The sequence below is a fragment of the Narcine bancroftii genome, chromosome 4 (assembly GCF_036971445.1).
Source record: "Narcine bancroftii isolate sNarBan1 chromosome 4, sNarBan1.hap1, whole genome shotgun sequence".
NCBI lineage: Eukaryota > Metazoa > Chordata > Chondrichthyes > Torpediniformes > Narcinidae > Narcine > Narcine bancroftii.
Window position 1 is genome coordinate 268,741,348 of NC_091472.1, and position 14,405 is coordinate 268,755,752.

At 42.5% G+C, this 14,405-nt stretch overlaps 1 protein-coding gene across 3 annotated transcripts in view; it reads right to left on the reverse strand.

Moving 5' to 3' along the window:
- The window catches only part of lypd6 (LY6/PLAUR domain containing 6), a 263,634-nt gene that overhangs the window by 240,665 nt on the left and 8,564 nt on the right, over positions 1 to 14,405 (reverse strand). The window contains exon 2 of one of the 3 annotated variants that reach the window (XM_069930508.1): positions 12,455 to 12,546. The exons of the other annotated variants lie outside the window; for them this stretch is intronic. The gene's annotated coding sequence lies outside the window, so the exon portion shown is untranslated. The remainder of the gene's footprint in view (positions 1 to 12,454; positions 12,547 to 14,405) is intronic. 3 annotated transcript variants of the gene reach the window in all.

Here is a 14,405-nt window from a genome sequence, read left to right on the forward strand (position 1 = left end):
TGAGAAGTCTTGGTGGTGGAGGGGAAGCAGCTGTTCCTGAACCTAGTGGTGCGAGCCTTGTGGCACCTATACCTTTTTCCTGATGGTGGCAGTGAGAGTAGAGTGTATGCTGGGTGATGTGGATCTTTGATGATTGCTGCTGCTCTCCGATGACAGCGGTGGCTGTAGATATTCTCAATGGTGGGAGGATTTTGCCTGTGATTTCCTGCACTTCCTTTTGGAGGGCTTTATGCTCAGGGGTATTGGTATCCCTAAACCAGACCATGATGTAGCCAGCCAGCATAATTTTCACCACACATCTGTTGAAGTTTTCCAGGGTATCTGATGTCGTTCCAATCCTCTGCAAACTCCAAAGGAAATAATGGCTCTGATATGTTACTTCATGATGCCATTGTTCTGCTGGGTTCAGGAAAAGTCCTCTGAGATAGTGGCTCCCAAAAACTTAAATTTGCTCACCCTCTCCACTTCTGATCCCCAAAACTTCTGGGTTTCCCTTCCTGATATGAACAATCATTTCCTTGGTTTTGATGATATTGAGTGCAAAGTTATTGCTGGTGCAGCCAAGCACAATTCCAATGCTGTCTACAAGTTTGCCAGTGACACCACAGTTGTTGGCAGAATCACAAACAGTAAAGGTGTGCAGGAGGGGGAAGAGATCAACTCCATCAATGGTGTAATGATAACAACCTTGCACTCAACATCAGCAAAATCAAGGAGGAAGTCAGGGGAACATGTCCCAGCCCTCAATGAGGGCTCAGCAGTGGAGAGGGTTAAGAACTTCAAATTCCTGAGGATCTGTCCTGGAACCTCCACATTGATGCAATCACAAGGAAGGCTCACCAGTGGCTATACTTTGTGAAGTGTCTGAAGAGGTTTGGTATGTCATCGAAGACTATCGTAAACCTCCATAGGTATACCGTGGAGAGCATTCTGGCTGGTTGCATCACTGCCTGTTATGGAGGCACAAACTCTCAGGACAAGAATGAACTCCAGTGGATTGTTAACTCAGCCTGTGAAATCACAGGCACCAGACTTCACCCCCATCGAAGACATCTACATGAGGCAGCATCTTAAAAAAGAAGCCCCTATCGTCAAAGACCCCACCACCACACAGGCCACCCCCCTCTTCACTCTGCTACCATTGGAGAAAAGGTACAGGAGCCTAAAGACAAGCATTCAGTGGCACAAGGACAGCTTCTTCCCTGCTGCCATCAGATTCCTGAATAATCAATGAACTAAAGACGCTGCCTTACGTTCGTGCACTATTATTTTTATTTTTTATATAGTAATTGTTGTAAATGTTTGCACTTTGATGCTCCCGCAAATTTTGTGACTTGTTCATGACAATAAATTCTGATTCAGCCAAGTTTCCAATCTCCCTCATCGCCTTTTTTTATACAACCCACTAATGTGGCATCAACAACAAATTTACAGATGGGGTTATTGTCGTACCGAGCCACACAGTTGTACATGCAAAATGTTTCACTAATTTTTCACAATTTAAAACTGTTCTTCCTGCCAAACTGAGTACCATTCCCATTTTTCCAAGTTAAATTCCATCTCACATCTTCTCATTCACTTATTTAACTTCGGCAGTTTACTTCTGCCTCACAGCTTACTTTTCAATCAAAGATCATTTCAGGCAACTTCAATAACAAATCTTTACCCTCTAGCCTTTGATGCAGAGTGGAGCATTGTGAAATTGAAGTGGTAGCTTGGGAATATTTGTGAGCTCGCTAACTGTAACTCTAAACAATCAAAGTAAATTATTGACTGCATGCATAATTTTTCTTCCAGCAGGTGTGGGTGTTTTGACCCCCCCCCCACCAATCAAACAAGGACTGACCAAGACCCTTTGCTTTCAAGATTCTAACTCAAAATTTTCAAGTGTTTAACTGCATATTGGATTACAATGCTCATCCACATTTAAGAATTCAAATTGGTGTAAAGAGAGACTGCAGATTCTGGTAAACTGGAGCAGGACATAAAATGCAGGAGGAACTGTTGGTGTAGCGGTTAGCCAAGGAACAGGACCAGGGAGGATTCTAATTCCACACTGTCTACATTCTCCCTGTCTGTGTGGGTTTTCCCTGGGGACTCAGGTTTCCTCCCACCATTCAAAAAACATACCAGGCCTGTAGGTTAATTGGGTAGCGCAGGCTTGTGGGCCGTAAGGGCCTGTTACAGTGCTGTATATATTTTTTTTAATGTAATAAATTTAATCTGGATCAGGAAGCATCCATTGACAGGCAACAGAAAGCCAAGGTTTCAGGCAGAAATCCTTTATCTAAAAAGAGGGCAGAGGTCAGGTTAAAAGGGGTAGCGATGGGAAAGAAGGAAGAGCATGGGCTGCAACTGACTGGTGAATGCATGTCGGAGGGGGAAGGAAATGGGGAAAAAGCAAGAAGCCAGAAGGTGATTGGAGGAAGAGGCAGTGGACTAAGGAAGATGCACTCTGGAAGGAGGAAGAAAGAAAGGGCTTGGGGAGCTGGAGCAGTGAAGGTGTGGGTGACGGGCAAGGCGAGAGCGCAGGGGAGGGGAAATGGTAAAAAGTGTGCAAGGAATGGGGCCAGAGACATTAGGGAAAGCAAAAGTTTGTGAAAACAAGGTGGGGGGGGGTGGGTGGTTACTGGAAATTGGAGGTCGATGTTGATGTCATCTGGTTGGATGTGGTCTCAACTTGGCAGTGCAGTTGGCCATCGATCCTCTCACCTGACACATCTTCCCTTCCATTTCCTACTTTACATAGGTACTGATCGCTCTGCCACTCCCTTGTCCACTTATCCCTTTCTGCTAATCACCCTCCTCGCACTAACGCATGAGACCAATAAGAAGTGCAACTCCTACACCCAGATCTGAGAGACCAGAAGCAGAACGGGGAAGTCACCTCATTCCCTTGCATCATCCAAGATCTCCCAGTGGCCAGCCACTTGAATTCCACTTGCTATTCCCATACTGACATGTCTCTTCATAGCCTCCTGTGGTGACAAGTTGTGGCCTCATGCAAATTGGACGGACAGCACCTTGATAGTCTGCAACCAGATAGCATCAATATCAACTTCCAATTTCCAGTTGCCCCCCCCTCAACCCCCCACTCTTGATTGTGCAAACCCTTGCTTTCCATCGTCTCACAGGTCACATTCCTCATCTTTTCCCTCCCTCACCCTATCTGCCCATCACCCAAACCTTCCTTCCTCCAGCACCTCATCCCCTCCCCTTCCTATCAGAGTGCATTTTTCTCAGCCCTCAGCCACCTCCCATCTACCCCCCCCCCCCATTTCTTCCACCTCCCATTTGTACTGACCTATTGCCTGCCAGCCAGTGCTCCTCCCCATCCCCCCACCCTTTTATTCGGGCTTCTGCCCTTTTCTTGCTATTTCTGATGAAGGGTTACAGCCAAAATAATTGACGATATTGAGTGCAAAGTTGTTGCTGGTGCAGCCAAGCACAATTCCAATGCTGTCTACAAGTTTGCCAGTGACACCACAGTTGTTGGCAGAATCACAAACATTAAAGGTGTGCAGGAGGGGGAAGAGATCAACTCCATCAATGGTGTAATGATAACAACCTTGCACTCAACATCAGCAAAATCAAGGAGGAAGTCAGGGGAACATGGCTGCAGTTTGACCCCTCTAGCATTTTGAGTGTTGCTCATAGAACACCATACAGGCCCGTCGGCCCTCGATGTTGTGCCATACCATGTATTCCTTAAAAAAAGTACTAAACCCTCCATACCTTGTAACCCTCTATTTTTCTTTCATCTATGTACCTAAGATTCTCTTAAATACCCGACATTTCAGCATCCAACCACCATCTCTGGCAAGGCACTCCAGACACCCACAACTTTCTGTGTAAATCACTAACCCACGATGTCTCCCCTAAACTTCTAGCCCTTCATTTTGTACTCCTCTGGAGTTTGCAATTCCTGCTCTGGGGGAAAAAAGTGCTGGCTGTTCACCCTATCAATGGCTCTCAAAATCTTGTAGACTTCTATTAGTCTTCTCTCATCCTTCTTTGCTCCAAAGAGAAAAGTCCCAGCTTGGCTAACCTTATCTCAAAAGACATTTTCCAATACTGCAACAAGTGTGGTCTCACCAAAGATTTGTAGAGTTGCAACACGACTTCTTGACCTTAATTCCCCCTATTAATGAGCCCAACATCCAATAGGCCTTCTTAACTATCCTATCAACCTATGCAGTGACCATGATGGATGTATGGATTCGGACCCCAAAGTCCCTCTGTTCAACCACACTCTGAAGTTACTGACCATCACCCTGTATTCAGCTATCTGATTTGTTCTTCCAAAATACATCCCCTCATAATGATCCAAATTGAACTCCATCAGCCACTTTTCCGCCCAATTCTGAATCCTGTCTATATCCTTTTGAAACCTACAACAACCTTCAGCTCCATCCACAACTCCTTCAACCTTCCTACCATTCAAAAACTTACTGACCTATCCTGCCACCTCTTCATCCAGACCATTTATATATTTTTAAAAATCACAAAGAGCAGGGGTCCCAGAACAGATCCGTGCGGAACTCCACTTGTCACTGATCACCAAGAAGAATACCTCCTACTACTCTGTTTTCCACATGCAAGCCAATTTTTTATCCACACAGCCAAGGTTCCATGGATCCCATCCTCATGACTTTCTGAAGGAGTCATTCATGGGGAACCTAGATAAATGCCTTACTAAAATCCATGTAGGCACATCTACCGCCACATCAATTTCTTTTGTTACCTCCTCAAAATACAATTAGGCTCCTCATGAGTTGTGACCTTTCCTTCACAAAGTCTTGCTGACTATCCTTGCATAGACTGTACTTCCCTAAATGTTCACTGGTCCTATCCTTAAGAATCCTCTCCAATAGTTTACAATTACTGACGCAAGACTCACCAGTCTATAATTCCCAGGATTCTCCCCATTACCTTTTTTTTTTAAATTAAAAAAACACAAGGGGACCTCATTTGTCATTCTCCAATCATCCGGCACCTCCCCATGCCAAAGGGGACTCGGAGATCATAGCTACTGCTCTAGCCATCTCTTCCCTCACTTCTTACAGCAACCCGAGGACTTATCAATCTTAATTTTTTAAGAAGATCCAACACTTACTCTTCTTTAATCTCAACATTGTCCATCACACATTCCGACCTCACCCTGATCAAGGTCCTTCTAGGCTAATTTTTTTTTTTTTTTTTTTTAAATCGCTGCTCTCTGGTACATAATACTGCCTCATCCTATTGTAATTAGCTATTCCCCAAAAAAAACTTTCCCATTTTGTCTGCTTTTATCCTTATTAATAGCTATTTAAAGTTGTGGTCACTCTTACTAAAATGCTCCCCTAGAGAGGTCTGCCACCTGACCAGGTTCAAGTTAATTACTTTACAATATTTCCTTGGCTCCTATATTGTGGAGGCTCATGGCTGTCATGTGACAGCACTGCCCACTACCTGCCAACCCACACATCTTTGAGATGCAAGAGAAAACTGGACTCTCTGGAGAAACCTATCGTGTCACAGGGAGAATGTGCAAGCTCCATAAAGATGTCAGCAGATGTCAAGATTGAATCCAGCCTCAGGTGCTGCGAGGCAGCAGCTCATCTTGCAGTGCCTCAGTCACCCTATAGAATCACAAACAGTAAAGGTGTGCAGGAGGGGGAAGAGATCAACTCGATCAATGGTGTAATGATAACAACCTTGCACTCAACATCAGCAAAATCAAGGAGGAAGTCAGGTGCCCAATCCCTCACACCTATTCTACTTCAGAGCAGAAGGGATCAGAAAGTGTTCATATTTATGCAACCTTTGTACAAATATTTGAATGTGGAAAGCATCCCATTTAAAAACTTCACAAGTTCTGAAGAATGAAAATAATGTGGCACGTGCACTACCATGTCATCAACCAACATGCACGTGATTTGCATAAAAATAAGAAGAGAGTTCTTGATATCACTTGTTTTTGTCTACCAGTACCAAGATTATCAAGCCTGATGAAGTAACAGATCTGTGGTAACATCAAAAAGATGTCTGCTTCTCAAGTGTAGAAATACCGGAGTCATAATGTATTTTGCATATGAGATTACAGTTCATACAATCAATGGTATGGATAGTTCACACTGTGTACTAAGCAAGTCAGAATAAAGCTCTCTGTTAAAACTAATCTACTTCAATGCAAAACAATTCTCTTTGAATGTTATCTACGCTGAAAGCAATTCCACAAATACTGCGGGCTCTTAAGCAAGATCCAGCAAAGTTAAAATAGGGACATATACTCTTTAATTTCAACATTATCACAGATTTTTTAAAAAGCATCTTGAGTGGTCTCAGTACTGAAAGATAAGCTGTTTAAATATTATGATACAATTTAAACTCACCGAACAGGTTTGTTTGTCCACAGGAATTTAGATGGGAAGGTTGTACATTCTTGAATTTGTCTCTGTATGGAATTTGGGGTTCCTAATGATTGTCATTATAATAGACTGATTTTAACTGGGCAGTATTTGGTCATTAATCATTTTGTGACTAACACACTATGATGCGAATGAGGCAGAGAGAATTCTACCCCAGGGTAGGAGCATCTAAAACCAAGGGAAAGATTTAAATAGGATCGGAGGGGAATTTTTTTTAAAAAAGTGGGGGGGTATATGGAACAAGCTGCCAGGGGAAGTGATACAAATGGGGACAAGTGTATCCTTAAAAGATATTTAGAAAGATTCATGGGTAGGAAAAGTATAAGAGGGGAATGAATGGGCTGAATGCTGACAAATGGGACAAGTTTGATAAGACATCTTGGGTTGAGAGAGATGAGAGAAGGACCTGTTTCCATGCTAGAAAACTTTGGTTGTAGGACTGATCTCCTCGGCCCATTTCTAAATGGTTAGAATCATTGCAAGATTGAAGTGGCTACCCAATCCACTGAGTCTGAGAAAGCATTATAGAGTTGTGAATTTTTCACTGTAAAGATGCCATGCTTTTTCTTGCAAACACTTTGTATGGGGGGGGGGGGGCGGAAAGAGAGGTTGCTCCTCACGTTCCTCTTAAATAATTCTACAAAGTGTTAGGGTGTGGAGCAAGCTGTCAGGCGAAGCAGTGAAGGTGGGTGCGATTACAATGTAACTGACAGGTATATGGATAGAAAAGATTTAGAGGGATAAGGGCCAAAGTCGAGTAAACAACTTGGCCAGCGTTAACAGGTTGTGTCAAAGGGGCCTGTTTCAATGCTGCATAACTATAATTTACAATATGACTGGCTTAGCTTCCAGCATTTATAAAACTCCACCCTTCCAATCCAATTTTACACTTACTCCAGATAGTGGAGAGGGGCGGGGGGGGGGGGGGGGCGGGGTAATGAAAAGAAAACTGATCAAGCACTTGAGGGTATTGAGGGTACTTGCCAATACTAAGTACTGGGATCACCTGCCAGGGCTTTCTTTATGGGGATTTTATGACTGGTAAAGGAAATAGGTGCAAGTCTGTTATCCAAGAGGAACATGAAGCCCAAGGAATGAATCATTGTCTTCATTGCTTTCACCCCTTTGCCTGTCAGTTAGAATTGTTATGCTGGCTTTAAACAAGTGTCCATGATCAACAAACACAAACTGCTGAAGGAACTCAGCAGGTCGAGCAGCATTGGTGGGAGAAGAAGAATGGTGAACATTTCAAACTGAAACTTTTAATGGAGACTTGATAAAGGGCTTTGGCTCAAAATGTCAACCATTCCTTTTCTCCCACTGATGGCACTTGATCCGTTGAGTTCCTCCACCAGATTTTGTTTGGCTTTAGATACCAGCGTCTGCAAGTCTTCTGTTTCCCCTCCTTGTTGTTTGTTGAGTGGAAAAGGGTTAATCTGATTAGCAGTGGCTTTTCCGCCATCAGCTTTGAACCAGTTGTTTTCTTAAAACACTATCACTTCCTGCAATGGAGAAAACTTTGCATCACAGACCCATAGAACATTGTAGTCCGTCAAGTTCTAAGTGAGATCAAATGTTACCCACTTCTATTTGGAAAAATGTGAAAATTTCAGATAAAATAACTTAAAGGGAAGGAATAAAATCATGTTTTAATTTGGATAGTGAAACTGGATGACACTAGATGAAAAGATGTTATTTGGCTTGTATACTATGGAAAAATATATTCCATGTTTTCTCACATCACCGGAAAATGTTATTCAGCCCATTGAACCTATGATGGCTCACCATTCCTATTTTCTTCCTGCATTCTGGTCTCCTTGCATCCCACAACTCCCCAAAATTCCCAATTCATTTGGCAACTGATGCACGCACCTTTCAGATGCGGGAAGAAACCAGTGTATGCCTAATGAAATCCTTACAGTTACAGGGAGAACGACTAAACTTCACACAGACAGCGCAGGAGCTCCAGACTGAAGATGGATAACTGGATCTGTGAGGGAACAGCTCTACTAGTTGTGCCACCTGAATTTAAATTTTTTTAAAACAGTATTTTAAATTTGACTGCTTTTGGAGGGACATGGGGCCCTCATACTATGAGGAATAATAATGAGTATAGAAGTTAATTGATAATTTGCATTCTTTATCCCAAGTTAGTTCAATTTTTTTTTTACCCTGCTCTCTCCTCTTTGTTAAACCCTAGATTTCAGCTGCCTTTCAATTCCAGGCAGGATTTATCTTCTGTCATCCTAAAGCACCATAGAAGTTGCTCCCTTTTCTATTTCCCCTTTATTATGGCCTCTTCCTGCCCACAATAGAAAGTTGCTGCGCAGCCATTAACCCTGGTGTTGATGGCAGGTGACGAGAGTCTCTGCAAATTGGTCAAAGGTACAAGTCCAGCACAATGGAGCAACAATTGGTAGCAATGCTTCATTGCTCCACTGACCAAAGCTCATGGCCAACCTCAGATGCTGTTTATTCATTCTCTCCACAATCAGCTGGCTTTCTCCACACGTGCCATTTTCATCATTTGCACTGCCAGACTGAGACCAACCACAAATTGGAGGAACAACACCTCATCTTTTGTCTGTGCACCCTCCAACTGGCAGGCGGCAACATCAACTTCTCCAGTTTCCATTAAACTCACACCGCATCGCCATACCCCACCCCCAGCCATGTTCGTCCCCCAGCTCTCTTTCTCGCTTCCCTTTTCCTTCCAGGCACTTTCACACAGCTGCTGAGAAGCAGAAGATAGTCTCAAATTCTGCGTATCCCTGGTTCTGGCAGAGAGGTTCAAGCTGTGTGGGGAATCATGGGTAAGGAATATGGCCATTGCTCCTGCATTGAGCCAGTTGCCACCTTGCTGCTCTCCCACTGTTTGCTGGGAGCTGAGTCACATTTTCACCGAAGGTAAGGGTGCCCACAGGGGCAATGGGGGGGAATGACAGCGACGGGGGCTGACTTACTCCCACTTAAACCTATCCCCACCTCAAACGTCCAGCCTCCGAAATCACCGCAACTGCAATGTAAATGCCCTGCCTGTGTGAACGGCCACTCCGGAGGTCTTTTTTTTAGTGTTTCTCCTTTTCTTCAGTGTAAAACTCCCAACTGTCTTCTTTCACAGAGCCAAAATCAATTCTCACCCTTCCTCTTATATCCAACTAACACCCTTTGGCTGATGGTCTGAACTCAGCACCCCTGCTATTCATTCCCTTTTCTCTCTCCAGTCTCTATAACACCTTCCTGTTACACTTTGAGGAAGGGCTCAGGCCTGAAAAATTAGTAATATATCTTTATGGACGCTGTGAAACCAGCAGTGTTCCTCTAGCTTCTCTGTGGGTTTTTATTACAATCACATCGCATCTGCAGACTTTTGTATTTCACTCCATTTTCAGCCCACATCGCAAAGACAACCTAATAGATTGACTGGCCACTTTAAAGTGTCCATTGGTGTAGGTTAAGGAAACAAGAGCATCAATAGGGATCTGGCATGAAGAATAAGTTGCAGGGACACAGGGAAATAATGAGGTGGGGGGGGGGGGAAATGGGATTGTTCCCTTGGGAGCTGGTGTAAACCAATGAGCCAAATGGCATCCTGAGTCATTACAAGATGAACCTCCTTTTTATATTTATGAATATAAAAATAGAAATGCCAGGTAGTATCACAAGTGGAGTAGTATCCACAATGAAAAAAAGTTTCCTTCAAAAACCCATGTACTTGAAAAGTTAACTCACCAGACACTGCCCTCCCTGATGGATGCTTTCAGCATTTCCTCAACACAGCGCAGTACAGGCCCTTCAGCCCCTCAATGATGTGCTGATCCATATATTCCTCAAAAAGTGTGAAACCCTCCCTACCCCATAACCCTCTATTTTCCTTTCATCCATGTGCCTGCCCAAGAGCCTCTTAAATGCCCCTTCAGCCTCCACCATCACCCTTGGCAAGGCATTCCAGGCACCCACAACTTGCGTAAAAAAAACTTACCCCTGATATCTCCCCTAAACTTCCTTCCTTTAACTTTGTACATTTGATCTCTGGTGTTTGCTGATCCTTACCTGAGAAACAGGTGCTGGCTATGCTTCTCATAATCTTGTAGATATAAAAAATGTCAATAATCAGCTATAACACACACACACACACACACACACACACACACACACACACACACACACACACACACACACACACACGGTTTTCCTTTACATACATACTGAACCTATAATAAAGTTTAATTTATAAATTAGGCACAATAAGAGATTACAACAATATCATAATAAAATAGAACAATTATAACAATAATAACAAAGGGTTACTTGAATATAAGCACCGCAATTCCGCAACAGTCGATCTGATAACCAACTTACGGGTGAGTAGTGTATACAGCATGGATATGCTGGACAAAGGGATGATTCGCACCCTGGGCTGGACAGCGCACAATTTAAATCTCATGAATGGTTTATTTTTGGAATTTTCCATTTAATATTTTAGGACCGCGGGTAACTGAAACTGTGGAAACCGAAATCGCGGATAAAGGGGGAGCCACTGTACTTTTATTTTGCCTAACATTTCCATGAAATTATATAAACTCCCAACAATGTTATTCTTGTTACAAGCTGTCTTGTCAACAAAATAACCAGACGTCATATTGTACATTTCATAAGATAGATCATTTGCTGTGTACCGATGAGGCTGTGTTCTGAATTCCAAATTTAACAAGTTATCTTGAAGCTGTACTTCAATATCAGTGCAAAATGTCTGTGAACGATAGCCTATTTTGCAAACTTATGCAGAGAAAACACAAAAAATAAGTCTAGATGGTTTATGACAAAAGCAGGCATTTATTGTCAATTGCATAACAAACAATTATTATGTTCAAGCTCCAAGAGTTGAATTCAGAGATTCTGCTGAAAAAAATTACAATAATATTCTTGCATTCTGTTCTTAATTTCCATCAGATTACACTTCTCAGGTTCTGAATGAGCAATTCCACCACATTTCCTCACTTTTGAGCTTTTATTTTATAAAACTGATGAAAACTGTTTTTCTAGGTTGTTCACATTTTCCAATATTTCAGTGTTATTTATTGTGATGTTCACTGTTCTGCCACTTCCGTTTTTATTACTCACACATTTCATTCAATATCAACCAAAATAGCTGGAAGAGAACTTGAAGCAACACAGGAGAGTGCAGATGCTGAAATCTGAAGCTCAGCACGATCTGCTGGAGAAACTCAATGAATCAAATAACATTTAGTGAGAGGAAAAGAAACATTTGCTGAGTTCCTCCAGTAGATTATGGTCTGCTTTGGAAGAGATCCAGGAGTCTTTCAAGTGCTCAAGGACAGGATTTCTCTGGCTTGACTGCTTTCCAGTCACGTGACATCTCTAATATTGCCTACACTTCCTACCCAACATTTTCCCTCCAGTGAGCCACATTATTCCATCATTGTGCCCCTCCTCTTTGTTAGGATCCTTGGTTAGGATCAAGCACAGAGATGGGAGCAGTTGCTGTCGGTATTCTGACAACATCCATCTTTACCTCTCCACACATTCACTCACAGTCCAGTATCACACAGGTTGTCTGACATCCAGAATAATTGTCAGTTTCATCTAGTTTAACATTGGGAAGACAGAAACCATCATTTTTGGAGTCTTGACAAATCCCACATATTGATACACAAAAGTGGTGGAGATACTCAGAAGGTCCTGCAGCATCATGGGAAGCAAAGATAAGGCCTGGAATATTGGTAATACATCTCCAGGCCTGAGCCCTTTGTCAAGGTGCAATGAATTGCTAATTGGTGTCCCCCACCTCTGCCCCCATATAACTCTGGTATCCCACCAAAACCCAGAACCCTTCTGAAGACTACTGTTGAACCCTACCTTTAGTTATAAGCTAATAAAACAGTTTGTTCTCCCTGGGGGAGGGGGGGGGGGGAGGGAACATATTCTGAAGACATAGCCAGCCAATTTTCCGGGAGCTGTGAATGCTGTTATTGAATTAGAAGAAATTAGCAAAAGACACATTAAGCGCTTAAACAGACCTGATCTGCATTTGATGTTGCTTTACCAGAGCCCTATGTAATTGCAGCAAGTCTTCTTTATCATTTTGCTCAAATCCTCTTGAAAGAAATACCTATAATGCATTGATATTTCAAATCACTTGCTGTGCTGGCAACAACTTTCAGTGATTAATATACACAGATAGTTTGGTTATTCTGGACATGCAGGTTTTCTATTGGGGAGAGTTTCCTCTGTCTATCCAATCTATGCCCTATGGTTTTATACACTTTTACTGGATCATGCCTCAACCTCCTCTCCTCCAAGTAAATAGTAGGAGTCTCTGTAGTTCCAATCATAAAAATAGCTATCATCCTCTCCCTCCTCTTTATAACCTAATTCTTGTTAGCTTGCCTGGATCCCATAAGCTCCAACCTTTCCAGCAAAACCTTGAGGCAATTTAGAATCTAAAACATAGCACAGGAACAGTCTTTGGCTGACATGAACATGATGTCCAAATCAAATTAAAATTCTGTTGCTTGTACTTGATTAGATATCCATTCATCCCCGTTATGTTCGCAAGTCTATCTGGAAGCATCTAAAATGCTTCAGTTGTATCTGCTTCTGGCGTGACTCCTGGCAGCCTGTTCCAGACACCCACCACTCTTAGTTTAAATAAAACATTTCCCCACACATCCATCTTAAACTCTCCACACCCCCCTACCCGCTCTTAAACACATGTCTTCCCCCTCCCCCCCCCCCCCACCACAGTGTGGTGACTCTTATCTGGAGAAAATTCTTTCTGCTCACCTGATCAAAACCTCTCTTTTATAAATCTGTCAGATCACGTCAGCCTCCTGCACCCCAGAGAAAACAAACTAAGTTCCCAAGTTTTATCTAATCTCTCCCCGTAACTCATACCCTCTAATAAATAAATATACAATAAATAAATATGCTGGAGAAACTCAGCATGTCATTCAGCTTCCATAGGAAGTATGATTCGAAGGCCCCAGGCCTGAAACGTTGGCTGTCCTTTACTTCCCAAGGATGCTGCGTAATTTGCTAAGTTTCTCCAGCACATTTGTATATTTGATTGGACACTCAGCAACTGCAGACATTCTTGTAACTTTTCTATAGTGGGGTGGTGTCTGGTCTGCCAGACTTTGCATTTCCAATATTCTCACGCATAGCTCGATCGCACATGGAATTATTTAGATAAGCTGAAAACCAGCTTCTGTGATGGTGGGGATCTCCAGAGAAAAAGCTGGGATGGATCACCTACTAAGCACTTCCAGTTGCAACTGTGTCAGCCTTAACTTTAGCAGTGACCACCTGCACTCCACCATTGTCGTGGATGAATTTTTTTCGGGGGGGGGGGGGTGGCCAACTCCTTGCAGCAATTAATTGTATGCCAACATTAATAATATGATTTCAGAGTTCTGATCTGATTCATTGGTTGTGGGATCAGTTATTAGACTGTGAATATTTATCATTCCTTTTATTTATTTTTTCTTGTGGTAATTTAGTTTATTAGTACCTGTGGAGCTGCTACAAACAAGAAAAAAATCCAATGTGTTTGGACATTGTATTTGTCCTTATGATAACAAACACTCATCTCATCTATTCGGAGTATTCCAATGTTTCTATCTTTGCAAAGATGCACTCTCATACTGCAGGTACTCCTGGAATTAATCATTTTGGGATTACATTTTTTGAAACATGGTTATTCGCTTTATTTATGTTAAGAAGAACTAACATAGAGATGTTAGTTGCTAGAATACAAATAAGTCAAACTTTTGAAGTTATTTCCTCAAAGACTGAACAATAAGTAACTCAACGGTGTTCTTGGTAATTGATAACTCTTCACACCCATTGTGCTGGAAGCCCTCTGGTCTCAGGTGCTTGAATGGAGTTGCCTGGGTTTCACTCATCTTTAAAGTGGTGAACAAGGAAACGAATACAGACAGATGCAGATTATTCTAAATAGAGCTCAAG